Raw genomic sequence first — 20,548 nt, forward strand, 5'->3', positions numbered from 1 at the left:
GTACCATTATATAACTCTTGGCAGTGTTTGTTAGATACTGAAGCCTAACACAACGACCTGTGAACTGAGAGGAATGTGGAATACCATTCTAACAGGGTAAGGGTGTGTGTGTGTGTGTGTGTATTGCTCATTCATTTGGTAGATAATTCAGAAATCTCACACCAATTCTTTTAATTGAGGAACACATCCATTGAACCAAATACAACATGGGCCCCTCTTTTAAGGACTGGAAGGGTGATTTCCCTCCCATCTAAGATACTATCAGACAATGAATATAGCAATGTCCTGTACCTGCAGGATGTGATTATTTTTACAAAAATTAAAATGGATTGCATCTCTGTAAAATTTGAACAACATCTCTCCTGGATTATAAGACTTGATTTACAACCATAAGTTTAGTATATGAATGGTGAATTCTCACAATTAATTGTTAATTTTCTAATGAAGAACCCAGCAGATTGGCAAAAATTGAAGAGCTGAGGAGCATTTTTCTTGTAGAACTGGAGACTGAACCTAGAGCCTTCACACTGAGCTACATTTGCAGCCCTTTTTAAAAATTTTTGAGACACTATCTCACTAAGTCACTAAGTTGCCCAAATTTGCCTTGAAACTGTGATCATCATGTCTCAGCCTCCCAAGTGCTGGGATTACAGACATGTGTCACTTGACAAGGATCCAGAGCAACCTCAACACACATATTGCCACTGGCAGTATCACTAGATAAAAGGACTTTTGAAAATGATTTTTATAAATTATATTCAAATAACAGAAGATGTATAAACCTAGAGGAAATCATATAGCAGTATATATTATATATATTATAATTTTAATATAAAAGGAAATGATGCAAGTGAACATTATCCATAGAATGGATAAAAAATTGTGGCTATGCACAGAATATTCACAAGTGAATATCCATAGTGAAAAAAATTAATTATTTAGCTACAAGGAACACTGTACATGAAACCTAGGAAAATATTGAATGAAACAAGTATTGATACACAAGAATACATACAATATGCTTCCTTTTATAGAACATACTACAATATGCAAATCTAACCAGTATATTGTTTACGAATATAGCATATGTACCTCAGGAAGGAAAAGAAGTAGTCATAGAGGTAAAATGTGTACTATGTCCAGAAAAAAATATAACCAACATACATGTTCCAATTCAATTTTAAAAACAAACAATAATTCTTAGTATTTGTAAAGTCAGTTCAATGTTTCTCTTTAATCTCACCCTTTCCTTTCCATAGGAAGGATCAGAATTCTCAATTTCATTTTGTTATTTATCTGTATTCATAAATGTGTCCAAAAACATTATTTTATTGTTTTTACAGATTTAAAATGTCTTTGACAACATTGTTTATTTATTTGTCTCCAGTCCTTTAGGCCTACATATACTGTACACCCTGTTTATATACATATAGTTTTATCATGAATATAATGTATGTTATGTGACAAGTGTTCCATTTCCAGTATATCTGTATTCAAGGAGTGGTACATATGTTACAACAAGAGCAACGCAATCTACATTTTTTTAATCACTGAATTTTAGAAATAGTCATGCTATTTTTAGTGTATTTTGGTGGGGACAAGATAATTACTGTCAGGCTATTCACCTAGGTGATTGCAGTTAAGCTCAATAAGTAAAAGCACGTTTGATATGAAAATGTTTCCTGAACCTTGGACTGAGTCCTCTGACTCAGAGCCAGGCCACAGCCACATCAGTGAGGAGGGACAGGTCGTCCTTCAGTGAGAGGGGTATAGTATGTCTCTTGCATCCAGAACCACTCCATAGAGATTTGGTGTCTGCTACAGGGAGAAAGATAGGGGAGGCCAGGACTAGAACCACTGCCCACAGCATCTCAATTGAGCTTTCATTTGAACAACAAATGCTGAAGTAAAAACTGAGTCTGCATAAAAGGATCTGTCCAATTCTAAAATATTATGATGCCATTGAAACTGCCACAGGCATCATTATCCAATAATAGTAGAGGTTTGGTTAAGTCAAAATAGCTAAAGAATAAATCTTAATGAATGCCTTTAGTCAATTCTCACTAAAGGGGAAAAATATTTTTCTTAATTATCAAAAATCATATTTTCTCATATTTTACTTTTACTCTTCCCTAAATAGAACAAATTTAAGATGATGAATGAAGTCGATACTGATTCCTCAATTACTGTAGCTTTGATATCAAAATAAGGAAAAATTAGTTGACTAGCTCACACTTCTTTATACAATGAATATGTACACACACACAAACATCATCACTTACAAAATTTTTAAGCTTTTTGAAGCTTTCAGTTCAAATTATACACAACAATAACTTACTATTTTAAAATGTCTGATTTTATTTTTTCTCTTATTTATTTATTATTTTAAAGAGTAAAAGAAGGATAGCATAGTAATAGGGGGGCTTACCAAATTACAGAGGAAGTGGTAGGAAATTATCAATGGTTGTTGTTTTACATATTGTTATCTACAAGATAATTTCTCAGGAAAACAAATAGACAAATAATAGTGAGCTACAGACAAAAATGGTAGGTTATCAGTGGTTGTTGTACTATATTTTGGTATCTTCAAAGTGGCTTCTAAAGAAAATAAATAGAGCTATACATGAGTGACCAATTGAATATTCATTGATTATTCTCAATGGTTGTTGTAGGAAACACATAGTTATAAACATACATCCATTTACAAAATAGCATAGGAACAATACAAACATTACAGAGTTATGGACAGACTAGTAGGAAAATATCAACGGTTGCTGTAATACATGGTGGTATCTTCAAACTGGTTTCTCAGGAAAACAGAGATACGCAAGAAAGATCTAACAAGTAGTTACAGCCTAAGGGTTGTGAAAAATAGCAGATCACCTCTCATCAGTGACTCTTTTCACTGAGGTGTGATGGCTGGAAGGAAGGCCAGGATTGAAAAGAAGGACCGAGGGACTTGCACCTGTGTCTAGCAACAGGCTGTTTTCTTTTTCCTCTATAGTCATGATTACCTGGGGCTCCTCCATGGAGATGACAGTCTGGCCAGAGGGAGAAGGCAGAGTATGCCCCGGGCCCCCTCATTCCTGTTAGACTAACTGGTAGGATGGGTCTGAGCTCTGGGGCCTCTGCTTCAGAGGGCAGACTGATCTCAGTGGTTCACCTTTGCATTCAAGGCATGGCCCAGAGGGCTTCTTAGGGCAGTTCCTCTTGAGGTGGCCTGGCTTTTAACAGCGGTAGCAGATGAATATTTGTCAAGTTCTTCTTGGGGCCCCAAGAATCAGACTTAGGGTATGTTTCTCTTAGTGCTGCAGCAAAAGCAGCTGCTTTTTTTTGCTCTTTGTTTTCGCTCCTTGGCTTCCTCCTCGTCACTGCTATAGAATACTGAGTAGGCAATTCTTAGTAACATCTCAAGTGAGCCATCTGGAGTAAAAGCCATTTTTTGTAGCTTTTTCTCTCCAGCCTCCCAGTGCATTGGGACCCCACAACCATTTAGTGTCCTCTCCCCAACCGTCAGCACAGGCAGCAGGAATCTCAGTGCAGACCTCTCTGGAGCTCCACGTGCTCCTCCACTGCAGCCTGTTCTGTCAGGGAAAGAATGGCTTCCAGGGGGTCTCCCCAGGTATTGCACAAGATACTCCTGATTTCTAGCTTCCAAACAGCTCTTGTGACCCCGGTCAACTACACCTCTGAGTCTTCGGGCATCGTATGTATTCTCATGTTCTCCAAGTCCTTGTTCAGCACCTACTCCTCCGCTGACTCTGGACATTTCTGATTCTCAGTGGCAGGGGCAAGAGCGACCCATTGTGTGGCATGTATTCCCAGGGGTTTCTCCATGTCAGGATGATTCACGCACGTCCCCAGGCGGGCCTCTGCCGCTGGCGCGTGGTGGGTCAATTCTGTCATTGCTCTCTGTGCCATGATAGTTCTCAACCGCACAGCGGTGGCTGGCATGAGGGCCGGCGTGCGTCACACAGCTTCCTGGACACCGCTGCCTGCCTCCCAGGCACCTGCATGGCTGGGGGTCCACCTAAAGGCCCAAGCTCCCCACCACGCAGCCTCCCGAGCACAGGCGGCCCACCTCCCTGGTGCCTGCGTGGCTGGGGTCTGGCCCAATGGCTGGAGCTCCCTGCCAAGTGGCTTCCCGAGCACAGGTGGCTTGCCTCCCTGGCCACTGTGCAGCTGGGGTCCAGCCCAAACGCCAGAGCTCCCTGCCACACAGCTTCCTGGGTGCAGGCACCTGCACAGCTGAGGTCTACTTTTTCTCTTATTAATCCTCCAAAACTATATAAATAATAAAATGGTGCTTTAAATATTTTGGATTTGTAAACATTTCATCTTACTATGCAGATGGAATTCCTGTTTCCAGCAGTTTTCCAGATACAGAATTTCACATAATCCAGTAATGTCATTGATTGATTGATTTACTCCAAGATGACCAAGAATTTACCAGTTAACTTTTGAACATTTTTTACATTTTATGTGATTTTTTTTTTTTAAGTTGAAGTGTTGAGATGTGAGCTGAAACAGAGAATTAATTTCGAGTTACTATTCCAGGTTAGATGTTATGTGAACAATAAATCATCAGCTCTGTTTGTGAGCTGGGAGCCAGTGCAGCACAGCTGAAAATACCACTTAATGTTTGTGAGTACAGCCTATCATCAGGAAAACAGGAAATGTCCATCTGGACATAGCAAAATCCCTATGAGCTCTCATTCACTACATTTCAAATTTATTTAGTATAAGATAAATGTCAAAGATGGCCTTTTTGGCTGCAATTTATAAAACTTTTCCAAAGCTTTATTAGATTTTAATGATGTACCATATTTCCAGAGTGGATGAGCAATGGACTTAATATCACAAAAATACCTAGTGATTGGAAAATTTGAATACAAAAGCATTTCCAGTAATACTGATTTAATTGGCATTACATTTGCCCACAAAGTAGTCAGTTGGTAGTTGTGCTTTTGTTTTAGTGTAGATAATGTATAAATTTCTGGGCAAGGCTCATCCCAAAAATATAAGATCATAACAGGTATCTTCTTCATGCACTGCATAGATGAGCTGATGAGAGAGTGCTCTGGGTTAGGTCCTCAGGGCCCAGGGTATGGGTCTTGGCATTATTTGTGCTGTGGAAATATCAGTATTTCTTACAGCTCTCACCACACATATGAGGAAACTGATGTACCAGTTACCTATCCAAGAATGTCTGTGTATCTATAAAATTTTTCTAAGCTCATTCAGGTCAATGTCATGTAACATTTACGGAGTTTCTCAGAATAGCATAGTAAGAAAAGGGCGTTATGTTTTGTTCTAAGTGATATGCTTATTATGGCTTGTATCTAGATGTTTCTCCAAAGCTTCATTTGGTCATAGGTGGGGCATTTTTTAGAGGTGGTTGGATCTAGACAGTGTAATGCTATGATTGATTCATGGTACATTGCTAGGCTGAAGGGCACCAAGATCAAGGATGGCAGTGATATCCACCCGAAGTAGCTTGGATAAGATAAAAGGAGCAGAAAGATGCTATTTTGCTTGTTTTGCTTCATTCTGCCTGACATGAACTGTTTGTCCTCTGTGAAGTCTGCCACAGCACCCTGCCTTGGAGCCAGCCGATTATGGACTGAAACCTCTACACACTGTGAGCTAAATAAACCTTTTTTTCTTTAACTTTGGCTGTTGAGTATTTTGTTTCAGCAAGGACAAAAGTAGCTAAGTCAAAGCTAGAGGGGTTTAGTGCAATTTAGGAGTAAGAAAGATAACTTGGGCCACTGTGGGAGAACAGTATGCACTGAGACTCAACATCTGACACCCACAACTTAAGGGAGGAAAGTTTTACAGTATTTTGGTTTACAGTTTGTAGAGGTTTCAGTCTACTGCTAGCTGGCTCCAAATCAGGGCAGCATGGCAGAAGAAAAACAGCTCATGGCATGGGAGCAGGAAACAGAGAGATCACGGGAGGAGGGAGGGTGATACAACGTTCTTGGGCACATGCCCAGTGACCCACCTTTTCCATCCAGGCTTTATCTCTCAAGTCACATTTATCTACAAACTCTTCAATGGACTAATACACTGCCAAATCCCATGCCCCCATGATCCAGTTATCTCCCAAAAGCTCCACCTATGAGTTCATGAAGCTTTGCAGGCCCATCTAGATATATACCATCATACTGGATAATTTATAAAAAATACAAATTTATTTCTTTCCACTCTGGAGGCTGGAGAGTCTAAGCACAAGGTGCTGGAAAGTTTGATGCCAAATGAGGACTCCTCTCCACTTCCAAAGATGATGCCAGGACATTGTGTCTTGCAAAGAGAAGAGAGCTGCTTCTCGCAGGGAAGGAAAACAGAAGGGATGAGCCACTCCCAAAGCTCTTCTTACTTAGCCTTAATCCCTTCCTGAGAGTGAAGCCTTCTCAACCCAGCCACCTACCATAGACCTCACGTCCCAGTACTAAGGCACTGGGGATTAAGTTTCCAACACATGAATTTTGGAAGTGACAGACATTTGAACCACAGCAGCAACAGTGATGGTAAAGTTTGGTTTAATATGAGGTGGAGACTGAAGTTAGACACAGATAACCAGCTGGAGAGATATAAGGTTATGACTACTGGACTCTTTCCACACTTACTGAAGGAGATACTCCATATAAGAGGCTGTTTTTTGCTTTGATCAAACTTTGATCAGGCTCCTTATCCTTTGCCTAGGCCTCCCTGTGTAATTCCTTCTAAAAACTAGTTTAGCAAAAACTGCTAAATTGAGTTAGCAAGAATTCCTCACTCTGGATGTCTGATCACCCATGACACCTGATTGGGTCCCTTTATCTTCTACCGTTCTCCAGATGGTGTTTGTCACCCTGACCTGTCAGCAACAGGTTGGGCTGTTGAATAGGCTTTGGATATGGTTTGTCCCCAGTAAACATTATGATGAAATTTGATCCCCAATGTAACCACGTTAAAGTTTGGTGGGCTTACTAAGAGGAGTGCATCATCTTAGGAAGGGTTAATGCCCTGCTAGCAGGAACTGGAGCTGTGGTAAAGCAAGGCTGCTCCTAGTGTCTTGTCTCCCCACATTTGCACTCCCATTTTCTGCCATTAATTGAAGCAGCCCAAGGTTTTCACCTTCACCATACTCTGGCACTTCCCAGCCTCCGGAACTATGAGCCAACACATCTCTACTTTTTAAAAGTTACCCTCTCTGAGGTATTTTCTATAGCAATAGAAACCAGATTAAGATTTCCCTAATGTTTTTTGCATTATCTCCCTAGTGTAAGAAACTGAAAAAGTAAATAAGATCCCAAATGTATAATAGATATTTTTAAAGGAAAAAAAAACTGCTAAAAAAGAAAGATCTAAGATAGGGGAAAGGAGAAAAGAAGGAAGGGAAAAGAAAAAATATACATACATATGTGTGTATATGACACACATATATATAACAGTAATTATTGTACTAATTTCTATTAGTTCATTGAAAAGAACAATTTGTGCTTATACTGTTTGATCAATTGTGCATGCCTATATCTTCTAATCTGAGCAACGACTTTGAAGATAACAATACTGTTGGTTTGATTAAAGGAATAATTAATGCTTAAATTGTTTTTCTTTCTTTTCTCTTGACCAAATTTGCATGTTTATATCTGGAAATCTGAACAACTGCTTTGAAGACAACATTACGCAACATAACAGCCATTGCTGAATTCCTACCATCTTGTTTGATGAAGCTCTGTATCATTTCTAATGTAGTTTTTATTACTTGTCTTTAATTGTTTGATCAATCTTACATTCTCACAATCTGGTAATCTGAGCATCTTCATTGAAGATATCAATATGTAATATAACAACCATTATTAATTACTATCATCTTGTTTTGAAATCCTGCATTGTTTTTGTATTGTTTTGTTTTTTGTCTTCATTGTTGTTATTTTGTTGTTTTCTTTTACTCTTTGAAGTTTAAAGAAATTTTAAAAGATACACATTATATTAGCCATTGTTAACTTCCTATTATCTTGTTTTCAAATTCTATATCATTGTTTCTGTCTTTAAAATTAAAAAATTAAAATTAAGAAAAAGATTTCCCTGTTGTTTTTACCTAATTTTCAGTCCTCTGACCCCATTGGGCCTTTGTCTGTTAATTTCCACTCATGCACTGAATTCAGATTCCAAACTCCTCTATTACAAAAATCCCATTGTGGAGGTCTCTATCTCTATCTCAGTAGTGTTCCTCTCCCACCACTTGAATAATCCTGCTTACAAAGCTTTAACAAGTACCTTTAAATGTTGCTTTTCTATCAAGTGGAAAAGAGAAGGGGCTTTGCAGTAGTGCAATTAAAAGATGGATGTGTATGCATCTCAACTTGTGATGCATGCATGCATTCACTTATTCATCAACATTAGTTGGACAACCAGCTAACCTGGAAACAAGCTAATTGCTGGGCATAAAGATCATGTACTTTTGATCTATAGAAAGATTCGACTACTCCAATATTTACAGAGTAATGGGATAGAGTTCTGGAAAAACTCAGAAAAGTGACAGATAATGTGTTTCTGAAGGAATCAGGCTCACATCACAGAAGGGACTACATGTGAACCTGGTTTAAAAAAGTGATTGTTTACATTTCAGAGATTAGGCAGAAGATTAGATTAGATAGAAGATTAGACAGAAGAATCCCAGGCTACAAGCTTAATGACCTTATGCTATTTTAATGCTATTTCTATGTCTGATTCAACTAGAGCTGCATTTCATTTGATATATGCAGAAAGAGGCTACTTTTCTGCTTAATCTGGGTATTAGTTGAAAAATACTATGGAGATTCAGCTTTAAAAAACTGTTAACATTTGGCATAAAAATTAAGCATATCTAGCTCCATGCCTGCAGCAGTTGCCTGCCAAGATTCTCCCATAGAGAAGTAGTTCCAGTCATTTGCAATGCACCACTAGCTTCTTCCCTGACTCTGCCAGAAAACATCTGTTCTCTCCATGACTTGTCAACAGGTTCAATACCTTTAATTTTCACTTTGTTGCATAAGCTTTTAAAATAACAGGTGAGAGAAAAAACAGTTATGGGCAAGCATTAGTGGAGTTTTTCTCCAGAGCAGGGTTTTTGGCTTGGGAGTGGAGCTTTCCCTCTCGGGGAAGTTAGCAATGTGTGCAGGTACTTTCGATTGTCATAAATTTGTGAGGAAGAGTTATGAACATCCTGAAAATTTAAATTTTACTCTCACTCTTCAGTTGTTTTCAAAGGGAAGACTTTCTTCTCCTCCTCCTTGCATGGAGTCTATGAAAATGAGTGTGTGTGTGTGTGTGTGTGTGTGTGTGTGTGTGTGTGTGTGTTGTTTGAGTTGAGAATGGGGAGGTCGCTTCTACTTTCACACACCCCTTCCTTTCCCAAGCAAGAAGAAAACAGATAGCTATCACCCTAGTCACCATGGTGTGGGTACATCGTACTCCTTGAGAGGCCACAGGTGCGCTTTGTGAGGCAGGCATACAAATGATAATTCTTCTGTGGAGTCAGTGTTTCAAATCTTTGCACAGCCCTACGAGTCTGGGGCCTTGTTTCTGCAAAGTTACTTGGCAGCCTGGGACATCCTTCCCAAACTACCCTGTCCCCAGCTTCTGACCAAACTCCCTTCTTCAGAGATTCCTTTACTCACCAGACAGTTGTCTAAAAATGGTGTCAGTCTCAGCCTCCTGCTGTGGTGCCAATAAATTCATGGACACACATGTACCCATGTCCCTTGCTATAGTAGAAATTCAGGCTGCTCTTTCATACTTTTCTCAGCCATGCATTGTTTTCCTCTTTTATCCAGCCTTAGTCGCTCATGTTCTCTGCCAGATCTGGACCTTAGTAACTTCCCAGTGAAATACTTAGCAGTTCCAATTTGTTTATGGTTTGGATCCCAATTTCTGTGAGTTGTCAGTTCTCAATAGAGCCAGAGGACACAGCCCAGAAAGAACTGATTATTTTCTAGTAATTTACCTTATTATATACGCATTCTCTACCTTACATTTCCTTCCAGATATGTATTCATATGTAAAGTTTAGAACTCCTAAAAGAAAGGTTCACTGGTCAAGGTTCAGCCCTTCCCTGCATGCCCCTCCACTCACCATGGCTATTTATCCATCAAGAATTAGCGAAACTGATTGGAACTGTCCTTGTGTAGTTCACAACTTCCAGCAATCCCCGCTGGCAGTATGGGACTGGAGACAACGGTTCAGCTTAACAGACTTCTTTGTTAAATGACTGATGCCTGATATACGATTCTTTATCTAATGATTTCTTTCATTCTAAATTTATGGGCACAATTAAAAGAAGGGCAGCATGGTTAATATGATCACATAGCAATAATTCAGTTTACTTTTCTAAAAGCAAGCAATGAGATGTATTATAATTAATGAATGATTTTTATTATAACCTTTCCCATTATAGTCAGAAGATAAATTTACTGAATATATTTATACTTTTATGGGTTTGCTTGGCACTTGTGTAGTCAATTGATTTTCTTTTTGACTGTCTTTAAATATTGTTTGGCTAAAGTTTTGAAATAATGCCGTGGCCTTATTTCATAGCTTGAGCAAAGCTTTCCTTATATAACATCTCCAGTAGATTGTGTTTATACAAAAATTCTTTTGCTAATATTTTCTCCTGCTCCATAGATTATATTTCATTTTATTGACTTTTTTTCTGTGAAGGTTTTAAGTTTCATATACATCCACTTTATTTCCTGAGCTTTCATTTCATGTCCAAGGCCACTGTTTTTGTGAGGTTTTCTTCTCAGAGTTTTGTGGATTCAGGTCTTACATTTAGGTTTCTAATCCATCTTGAGGTGATCTTTGTGTATGGAATAAGATAAGGGTCTACTTTCAGTCTTTTGCACACCATGTATCTGATAACATGGCTAATATTCAAACTATACAAGGAATTTATACAACTGAAGAGCAAGAAACAAATAATCCATTTCAAAATAAACAATGGACCTGAGTAGGCATTTTTTAAAACAAGATATTCAAATTGCCAATGGGTATATGAAAAATTGTTCAGTGTCACCAGTCTTCAGGAAAATGAAAATCAAAGACACATGAGATATCACCTCATGCTACTTAGGATGGGTATTATAAAAAAAGAAGCAAGTTGCAGGAAGATGTGAAGTAGCAAACCCTACTCACTGCTGTAGGAAGCACTAGCTGATAAACTCTTATGGGAAACAGTGTAAAAGTTCCTCAAAAAATAAAAACTAGAATTGCCATAATATTCAACAGTCCCACCTTTGCCAATATCTGTCTTAAATAATTGAAATCAGAACCTTAAGTTATATCTAGATCCCCATATTCATTATAGTATTATTCAAAATAGCCAAGATATATAAGCAGCATAATTCTAAGAAAATGAGTGAATGGATAGATAGTAATATGTATGCACAAAGAAACATCACTGGGGCTTAGAAAAGGAGGAAATTGGGCTGGGGATGTGGCTCAGTGGTAGAGCACTTGCTCAGTATGAGAAAGGCCCTGGGTTTGATCCCAGCATCACAAAACATTAGAAGGAAACCCTGTCATCTTCAGCACTAGGGTTGGACCTAGAAACCATCATACTAAGTGAGATAAGCCAGGCACAAAAAGACAATATTATACATCTTCATTTATGTGTAGAATCTAGAATATTTAAAACTCAGACACATAGCATTATAGTGGTTTCCAGGAGCTGGAATCTGCCATATAGCATAGTGCTTGTAGCTAACAACACGGTATTGTGTACTTACAATTGCTAAGAACATATGTTTGTTAAATTTTCTTACTAAGAAAAGTATCAGTGATGATGATGATCATCATCATGATAGGAATAGTAGAAAACATTGGAAGTTGGTTTATTTCCTCGAGAGTAATGATGGCCTTGTGGGTATAGAGATATCTCAAATCCATCAAGATGCATGCAGTGCATGTGACCAGCTTTAACAAAAAAACCCATAAACAAAATATTTAAACTAGATATGCCCTGGCACCAATAGCTGCCCACTCATCCCTGGGATCTGTGAAAACTTCAGCCACCTAGTAAGTGTGCCTATAACTTAGACAACCCAGGCACCTGAAAACCTGCCTGAATATTCTAGACAAAGATAAAAGCCACACATCAGGATATATACATTTCAAATTTCTTTGTCCCTCTCTCACCAAAATTTAGAAAGAGCAATACAGGTAAATGTGTTGACAACATCAAGATCTAGTTAAGTTAACTGAATTTACTCTATATTAACCCTTTACCCTGTAACCTCCCAGTTTTCCCCCATCATCACAGGCTTATTCTGTATCATATGTGCGATTGTTTCTGATAAAGACCTCAGAGCTGAAACATAGAATATAAGTATATTAGTTGCTTCTAATGATAGAGCCTCAGGATCCCATGAACCAGCCTTTTGGAAAGGACAATGGAATGCCCCTTGCTTGCTAAGGAGATGAGCTCTGCTAGACCTGGGGATCAGTGGCCGTGGCCTGATTTTGAAGCATTTTCAGTCATGCAGAGAATTCCATCCAGTCATGTATTTGGCCTGAAACCATCAGACTCCCAGCTGTGTTTCTCATAGAGATAGTGCTGGGGCACTATGTTCCAGCATGCCATAGACCTGTGGTTCTAGAATTTAACTACTAAAACACATTGCTTTTCCTTTGATTAACAAGGTGATTCTTAAACTATAACTAGTGAAGTTTTTTTGAGGTATGAGCTTATTTGTTACTCTTAAAAATTCTTAGTTTTGCATGGACTGTCTTAGAAGTAGAAACTGGGAGAGGGTAGTCTGCATCTCTCTGCAATCTCTTCCTGGCATTTTTCATTCTCTTGGTCAAAAATGTAGCACTGTCTAAAACCTCCTCCTTATTTTTCTTAGTACACTTCAGAGCAGTGTAGCAGGGTTTGTATTGCAGGATACATGGCATGACAAGAGGCTGAATCTCGGGTACTTTGGTTCTGGGTTCCTTACCTTCCTTGACAAATTTTGACCATTCTGGTCATCATCTACATTAGAGAGACTGAAAAGGTTGCTGATTTTGCTAGTTCTTTTGAGCCCCAAGCAATGAGGCACAGTAGTAGTATCAGTCAGTTCGGAAATAGCTTTACTTACAGTCACCAAGTTGAAAGCTCACACTGGCACCCACAGTGAGCTTCCAGTATTTGCACTTTCTCTCTCTTGTTCTCCTTGGCCTGTAGCAAGAATGCCCCTTACTCATTTGCGGGGACATGCATGGGGAAAACTTTTAGTGATTCCAACACCAATCCAGACCACACAAGCTTTCCACTCTTCACCCAGAGCATCACTTCTGCAGTCAGTGCTTCTCACAGAAAGAGAGTTTGCATTCCTCATCTGTAAATCTGGCAGCCAGGGACTGGGAAGGAGACATTCAGCTTCATCTTGATGTCACCCATTGCTGAGAAGGCAATGGGAGGAAAAGGTACCAATGGGGATTTCATGATCAATGCTACTGTTACTCCTGTCTACCGAGAACTCAGTGCTAAATTACTCTCCTGCACTCAGTAGCTTATGTTGTGTCACTATGAGTGCCAACTTGCTTTAGTTTCTTCTTAATAATCAATTATTTTATGTTTGCAATAATTTTCTTTGTTAAATCTTATACATGGTTACATAAACTATCTAATATTTGCACTAAGATAGAATACATACACAACATATTGAAAAGGACTTGTATTTCACAAAGTAAAACACTCTTTCTTGTACATGTGAATAATATAGAGGAACAAGAGGCACTTTAGAATGCTCTAGGAAGAGCGGATAGGGAATGCTTAAAAGGCTGGGCATGAAATCAACCAGAAAGCTGCGTATCTACTAGACTGTATAGATTTGTGATGACAAAAATATGGTATCAGGTGATGGCTCTTGGTTTTCCATGAAAATATGTGAAAAGCAGTTCCTTTTTATTCTATAATTTAGTATGGTCTGAGACCATTAGAACAATTCTTTATTTCTGCAGTGCTCAGTCTTGACTCAAGCCACTTAGAATATTATACACAATCTGTTCAACCATCCATTGTTTTTCCTTCATGTAAAGTTTCTCTCACTTATTCTCTGCTCCTCCAGGCAGCAGAGTTGGGATGAAAGTGAAAATGTTTAGAGTTATAGAGACCAACCTGAGCATAGTTCTGCCACTCGTGTCACCCCATGTATGTTCCAGTCACACTCTATTCAAGTCCAAGGAGATTGTATATGATCTGCAAAGGCCAGCTTAAAGTGGCCCTTCTGGTTCTGTGCTTACTAGGGATGCAACATGGGAAGTTAGTGGAGATGAGCACTTTGCAGCAGGCCCATCAGAGGAAGAACTAATCCTCTTTAATTGTAATTAGCCTGTCACACAAAGGCAGCCAGGCAGGGGTAGAAAGAACATGGGAGCCACATGAATCCAAGTGGTACTGTGAAGTAAGAAGTGGAAGGACTTAGGGCCAAGATGAGTGTGAAGTGCTCAGGCACAAAATTTAAGGGATTGTGTGGGTGCCCTGTCTCCTTAAATGGTGAGCCCTGTGAGTGTCATCTCCCCCTAGTCCCAGGATGTGTCTGCATTTCCAACCAGGGCTAATCCAAACAAACACAGTGGTTTAGGTGGGAAAAATAGGAGAGTTTAAGAAAAAGAACACTGTCCTGCAAAGAGGTACAGCAAGAATATGTGAGCTAAGAATGCCTGGCACTGAGAGGAGAGCTGGACTTTTCCTCAAGAGGGGCTGGGTGCTCTGTGCACCTGGAACAGGAAACCAGTGCTCAGAAATGGTCCAGATGGGAAAGGGACCAAGACTTGGAAGAAGCAGGGAGGGATGAAAAGAGTAAGGGCTGAAAAAAGAATTAGGATGCGTTACGTACATGTACCAATTCCTCGCAATAAATATAATCATTATGTACTGCAAAAAATACATCATGTACTGTACTAAAAAAAGAAAGAGATGGTGCAAATATAGGATTCGGAGGCATTTGCTTAGTTTTTCTAACTCTCGCTAGTCAGAAACACTCTGAAATTTTACTTTTTTAGCCTTTGGAGACACCTGATTTTAACTTGCTCGTGTGTCATAAAAGCATCAAAGATGGGAAGTTCAAATGTAACGAGGTCATGTTTTCTGTTTCCATCACCCAACACCGACAGACTGAGGGTGTGACCTCAGCTGGCATTTAACTGTGAGGGTTGTTAGTTTCAAATCCCAAGGAAGTTAGTAGAGGTCTTTCTTGTTGCTACATTGTTAACTGCAGTTTTTCAAAAGTTGGTAGACATGCTTGATAAAATCTGATCAAAGAAGTCATCCCTGTAGACATGAGAGCTTCTTCCCTTGTGCTCACGCTTTTCATCTTTATTCAGCAGTGATCAGTGGTGCTCATTTTTCTCTTGACTCTTTTTCTCTTTTGAATTTCATGATGTTCTGTGTGGACTGATGCTCCTCTTCAGATGACTCATTTCTGATCAAAGCCTCAGCTCTTGCCGTTCACTGCTGACACGGGTCTGAATTTTGAGAGATCGTCTCTCTCCACTTCTGCCACTGTCTTCCTTCTTGTACTGCTCCTCTTGCTGTTTACTTTTTGTCTCATTCATTTACGTCAAAAGCTATTCTTTGTTCTTTAATATTATCACCCACACTGACATAGGAAAACATTTTAAAATGAATTTTAAACAGCATACTACTTCAAGTTTTGAGCACCAGGAATTTCTACCATACCCCAGGAATATTTCAGTTAATCAATCCATGCACAGTACATATTCTCTAGATCTGGGTAATTCTATTTCACATTTGGTTCACTGCCTCATTGAAAAAAAATTAAAAATTTTTAAAAGAATTAAATTTTAAAAGAATTAAAGCCAGAACAAATTAGAACCCATTGGCACCTTTTTTTAATGAACTTGGGGATGGAACCCAAGGCCTTGCTCAGGCTGAATGAGTATTCTGCCACTGAGCTATAATCATAGCCCTCCCTGCCCTTTAAAGACTGCTTTACAGAGCCTTCTTAGGAAAATTAGTAAGAGCTGTATACCTGGAGTACAGTCAAGTCTAGAATGTAGAGCCAGCAGAAAGTATGTAGGTTATTTGATCTGAACCCTCAGTTTGTAGAGATGGAGACTAAAATGCTCATATGATCACCACAGATCAGACAGATGATGCTGGAATTCAGGGCTCCTGACTTCTATTCCAGCAGTTTCACTCTGAGGAAAGAAAAACTTAAGGACAAAAAAGTCACAACTGTGGTCAGTGTGTGTATTGGGCTAATGATTCCACCACGTGCAAAGAGAGTATAAACTTAATTATAGAAAGTTCCATAGGGAAACATTCCTAAAAATATATCAAATGACAGAATGAATGATTGTACAAAATGTAGTAATTTAGTAAACACCTCTGTTCTGAGAATTTGCTGAGAAGATAAGTTTCTAATATATCATCACTGTTGTGGAATAGACTAGAAAATTGTTTATGCCACTGCTTGTGATATTTTGATGATTACTTAAGAGAAGCCCCTCTTTGGGGGAATGGATGGTATCTTGTTTTTTCATTACAGTGTCCAACAGAGTATTCCTGGATAATATGGAGGAGACATCCTACAAGTAGTTATTGAGAACACAGGATAAAACTAGAGCAGAAAGAAGAGATTACAGAAAGGACATGAAGGTTTCAGAACAAATGGAAGAGTCAGGATGTAACGAGATGCATGCAAAGCAGAGCATGGTGGCCACACCTGTAATCTTCGCACTCTGAGAGGCTGAGGCAGGAAGACTGAAAGTTTAGATCCAGCCTAGGAAACTTAGTGACTTAGGGAACTTGTCTCAAAAAAGAAAGAAAATTTGAGTGAGCCCTGGGGGTTGGCTAGGAGCAGAAATGAATTCTACTGCTTTATAACTTGGCATAGAACCACCTTGCTCCTTAATCCAATGTAATTGGATTAAGATTTAATGATAGGAATTAACAGTGGTTGTTATATTACATATTGTTATCTTCAATGATGTTGCTCAGATTACCAGATGCAATCTGATCAATAAGATTTTATTGATAGGCCATTGCAATATGCGATATATTCAGTGAATTGCATGAACTATTCAATAGTATTGCTCTAGAGCAGTGGCAGTGAAAATTTCACCAGTGTATGTGGAGTAGGTAATCAAGGTGGTTCTAGCTGAGGTGCAGGCATCCCACTTCACAGGGATACGTTATCTATGCTAGTTCTGAAAATTATCACACTTCTGGTCCCTCACACCCTGAACAAATGATCTTCTGTCAGAATTACTCCATGAGACTTCTACAAGCTCATTAAGGATGGCTACTGTCACTTAACATGTAAAATATATTAAACATATGATTATTTGCCCACACTTCTGTTGGCCACACTGTTAAACAGAGGACTAACCATACAAGTGGGGCTTAGTCATTTTTTGTAAGTAAATAAAAGGCTCAATGAATTAGTTCTTTGGTCAACTGATCAGTCATAAAATGTAGACTTCATTTCTTTCATGTAAATTTAGGCCTAAGGAGTAAAAGAGCTAAAGAACCCCAAATGAGTTTAAAGAAGTTGTTAAATTAGTATATGATCACCAAATTAGCACTCCAAAATGTTTTGAAGGACTTTCTACAAAGAGATAAGAAAGCCTACAACTCCATGAGCCCTAGCAGAAAGAATCAACCAGGCAGGGCAAACAATTAAACAGAGGGAGGGGAAAAAAGATGGGGAGCCAACAACAGGAAAGTAACATGGCAAGGATGAGTGAACACACATCAGATATGACCACTGATGTTATAGTCTCAACACTAATTAAAAGACACAGACTGGCAGAATGCATCAAGAAGCAAGATCTAACACTATGCTGCATACAAGAAACACATTTAATTCAAAAAGAAATTCACAGACTAGAAGTCAAAGGGTAGAAAACAATACTCCATGTGACAGGAGCCCAGAAAAAAGCACGGGCAGCTATTTTATGTGCAGAGTGAATTTCAAACCAAGACTGATTAAGATAGATAAAGAAGGTCATTACATCCTTGTAAAGGGAACAATCCAAGGGGAAGAGATGTAATCATAAATATATATGCAACAAATACTAGTGCACCCAACTATATAAAGAAGTATTAACAGACATGAAAATCAAATAAGCACTAATATAATTGTACTGAGGGATCTCAATACCCCACTGTTACAAAAAAATCCAGCTAGACAAAAAAGTCAACAGTGAAACAGTAGAACTGAACCAAACTTTTGAAAAAATGCATTTAGGAGATGTCTACAGAGTGCTCCACCCCACAACATTAGAATACACATTCTTTTCAGCTACACACAGGATGTTCTCCAAAATAGACCACATACTTATATAACATGCTTAAGTAAATGCAAAGGAATTGAAATTATCCCATGCATATTATCAGACAATAGTGCAATGAAATTGGAAATCAGTGACAAAAAAAGCCACAAGAATGTCATAAACACGTGGAAAGTAAATAACACCCTCCTAAACAGCCAATGGGTCACAGATGAAATTAAAGAAGAAATTAGCTAGCTTCTGCAATTAAAGGATAATGATGATACAACATACCAGAACTTATGGGACACAATGAAAGCAGTCCTAAGAGGGAAAATTATAGCAGTTGTTATGGTTTCTGTCTGTGTGTCCCCTCCAAAGCCTCATGCTATCATGGAGCAGGCTCTTAGAGTTTGATTATTATGGGTGTGAGAGTTACACCCGCCCTGGGGTGGATAGTTTGCATATGTAAGGGAAAGGAGGAAGCTGCTTGGGGAGATTCCTCTCCCATTCCTCCCTGGTGTGTGGGTCCTGGTAGTTGCTTAGCTGTGTGCTGCCGCCCTGAGATGCAGCCCTTTGCCACGTGCCACTCTGTCTTATAATCATGCCTAGTATGGATTGAAAACTTCCACGAACTGTAAGCAAAATAAACCTTTCCTTCCTTAATTTTGGGCGTCAGGTATTTTGTCCCAGCAGCGAGAAAAAAGTAACTAAGACAGCAGTGAATACCCATATCAGGAAAACAGAGCAAGTGCAAATAAACAACTTAATAGTGAACCTCAAACTTCTAGAAGAAGAGCAAGCTAAGCCAAAAGTTTGTACAAGGGAAGAAATTATAAGGATCAGAGAAGAAATTAGTGTTTTGGAGACTAAGAAAACAATATGAAGAATCAATGAATTGATTCTTTGAAAGATTAAATAAAATTGACAAGCCCTTATCCAATCTTATGAAAAAAAAGGAAAGAAAAAATTCAAATCTATGCAACTAGGAATGAAAAGGGTGAAATCACAATGGACCTTGCAGAAATGCAGAAGGTCATCTATACCTATTTTGAAAACTTGTATTCTAATAAGATGTAAAATGCAGAAGGAATGGACAGATCTTAGATACATATGAATTAGCAAACCTGAATCAAGAAGATATAAAAATCCTAAATAAATCCATATAAATCAGTGAAATCAAAGATGTAATTAAAAACATACCAACAATGAAAAGTCCAGGTCCTGATGGATTCACTGCCGAATTCTACAAGAAATCTGGCAAATACCTAACACCACTATTTCTCAAAATCTTTAAAGAAATTAGAAGGGAAGTACTACTCCCAAATTCATTCATGAAAGTAAGCATTGCCCTGATACCAAAATCAGGAAAGGACTCAACTAAGAAAGAGAATTATAGGTCAATCTCCCTAATGAACATAGATGCAAAAATCCTCCATAAGATACTAGCAAACAGAATGCAGCATATCATCAAGAAGATTATACACCTTGACCAAATGGAATTCATCCCAGGGATGCAAGTATTGTTCAACATACATAAATCAATGTAATACACCGTATTAACAGAGCCAAGGACAAAAATTATATGATCACCCCAATAGATGCAGAAAAAACTTTTGACAAAGTCCAGCACCCATTCATGATAAAAACCCTGCAGAAAATTGAAATAGATGGCCTTTATCTCAATCTAGTAAAAGTAATCTATGACAAACCAACAGCCACATAATACTAAATAGACAAAAACTGAAAATTTTCTCTCTAAAATCAAGAATAAGACAAGGATGTCCACTGTCTCCACTCTTGTTCAACATAGTCCTGGAAACTTTAGCCAGAGAAATTAGACAAGAGAAAGAAATAAAAGGAATAAGGATAAGAAAGTAAGAAGTAAAATTATTATTTGCAGATGACATAATGCTCTACATAGAAGACCCCAAAAACTCCACTAAAAAACTCCTAGATTTAATAAGCAAATTCAGTAGTGTATCTGGATACAAAGTCAACACTCAAATATCAATAGTCTTCCTGCATATGAAACTGTATATTTTATAACTTTCATCTTTTTATGGAAGTGATGTATAGATTCCTGAATGTGGAGAGTAGTATCAATTATGATTTGGTGGAAGGAAATTTTCTTTGTCTTTTTTTTTTTTTTTTTTTGGTTTTTCTCCAGTACCGGGAACTGAACTCATGACCTTGCGCTTGCTGGGGTTGCAGTTTGGCACTAGGTCTCTGAAAGGTTTGCCATTACTGATCTAGGAAAACAGGGAGGAAAATTTTTTTTTTTTTTTTTTTTTTT

The sequence above is a fragment of the Chinchilla lanigera genome, unplaced genomic scaffold (genome assembly GCF_000276665.1).
Source record: "Chinchilla lanigera isolate Chin_1 unplaced genomic scaffold, ChiLan1.0 scaffold00205, whole genome shotgun sequence".
Lineage (NCBI taxonomy): Eukaryota > Metazoa > Chordata > Mammalia > Rodentia > Chinchillidae > Chinchilla > Chinchilla lanigera.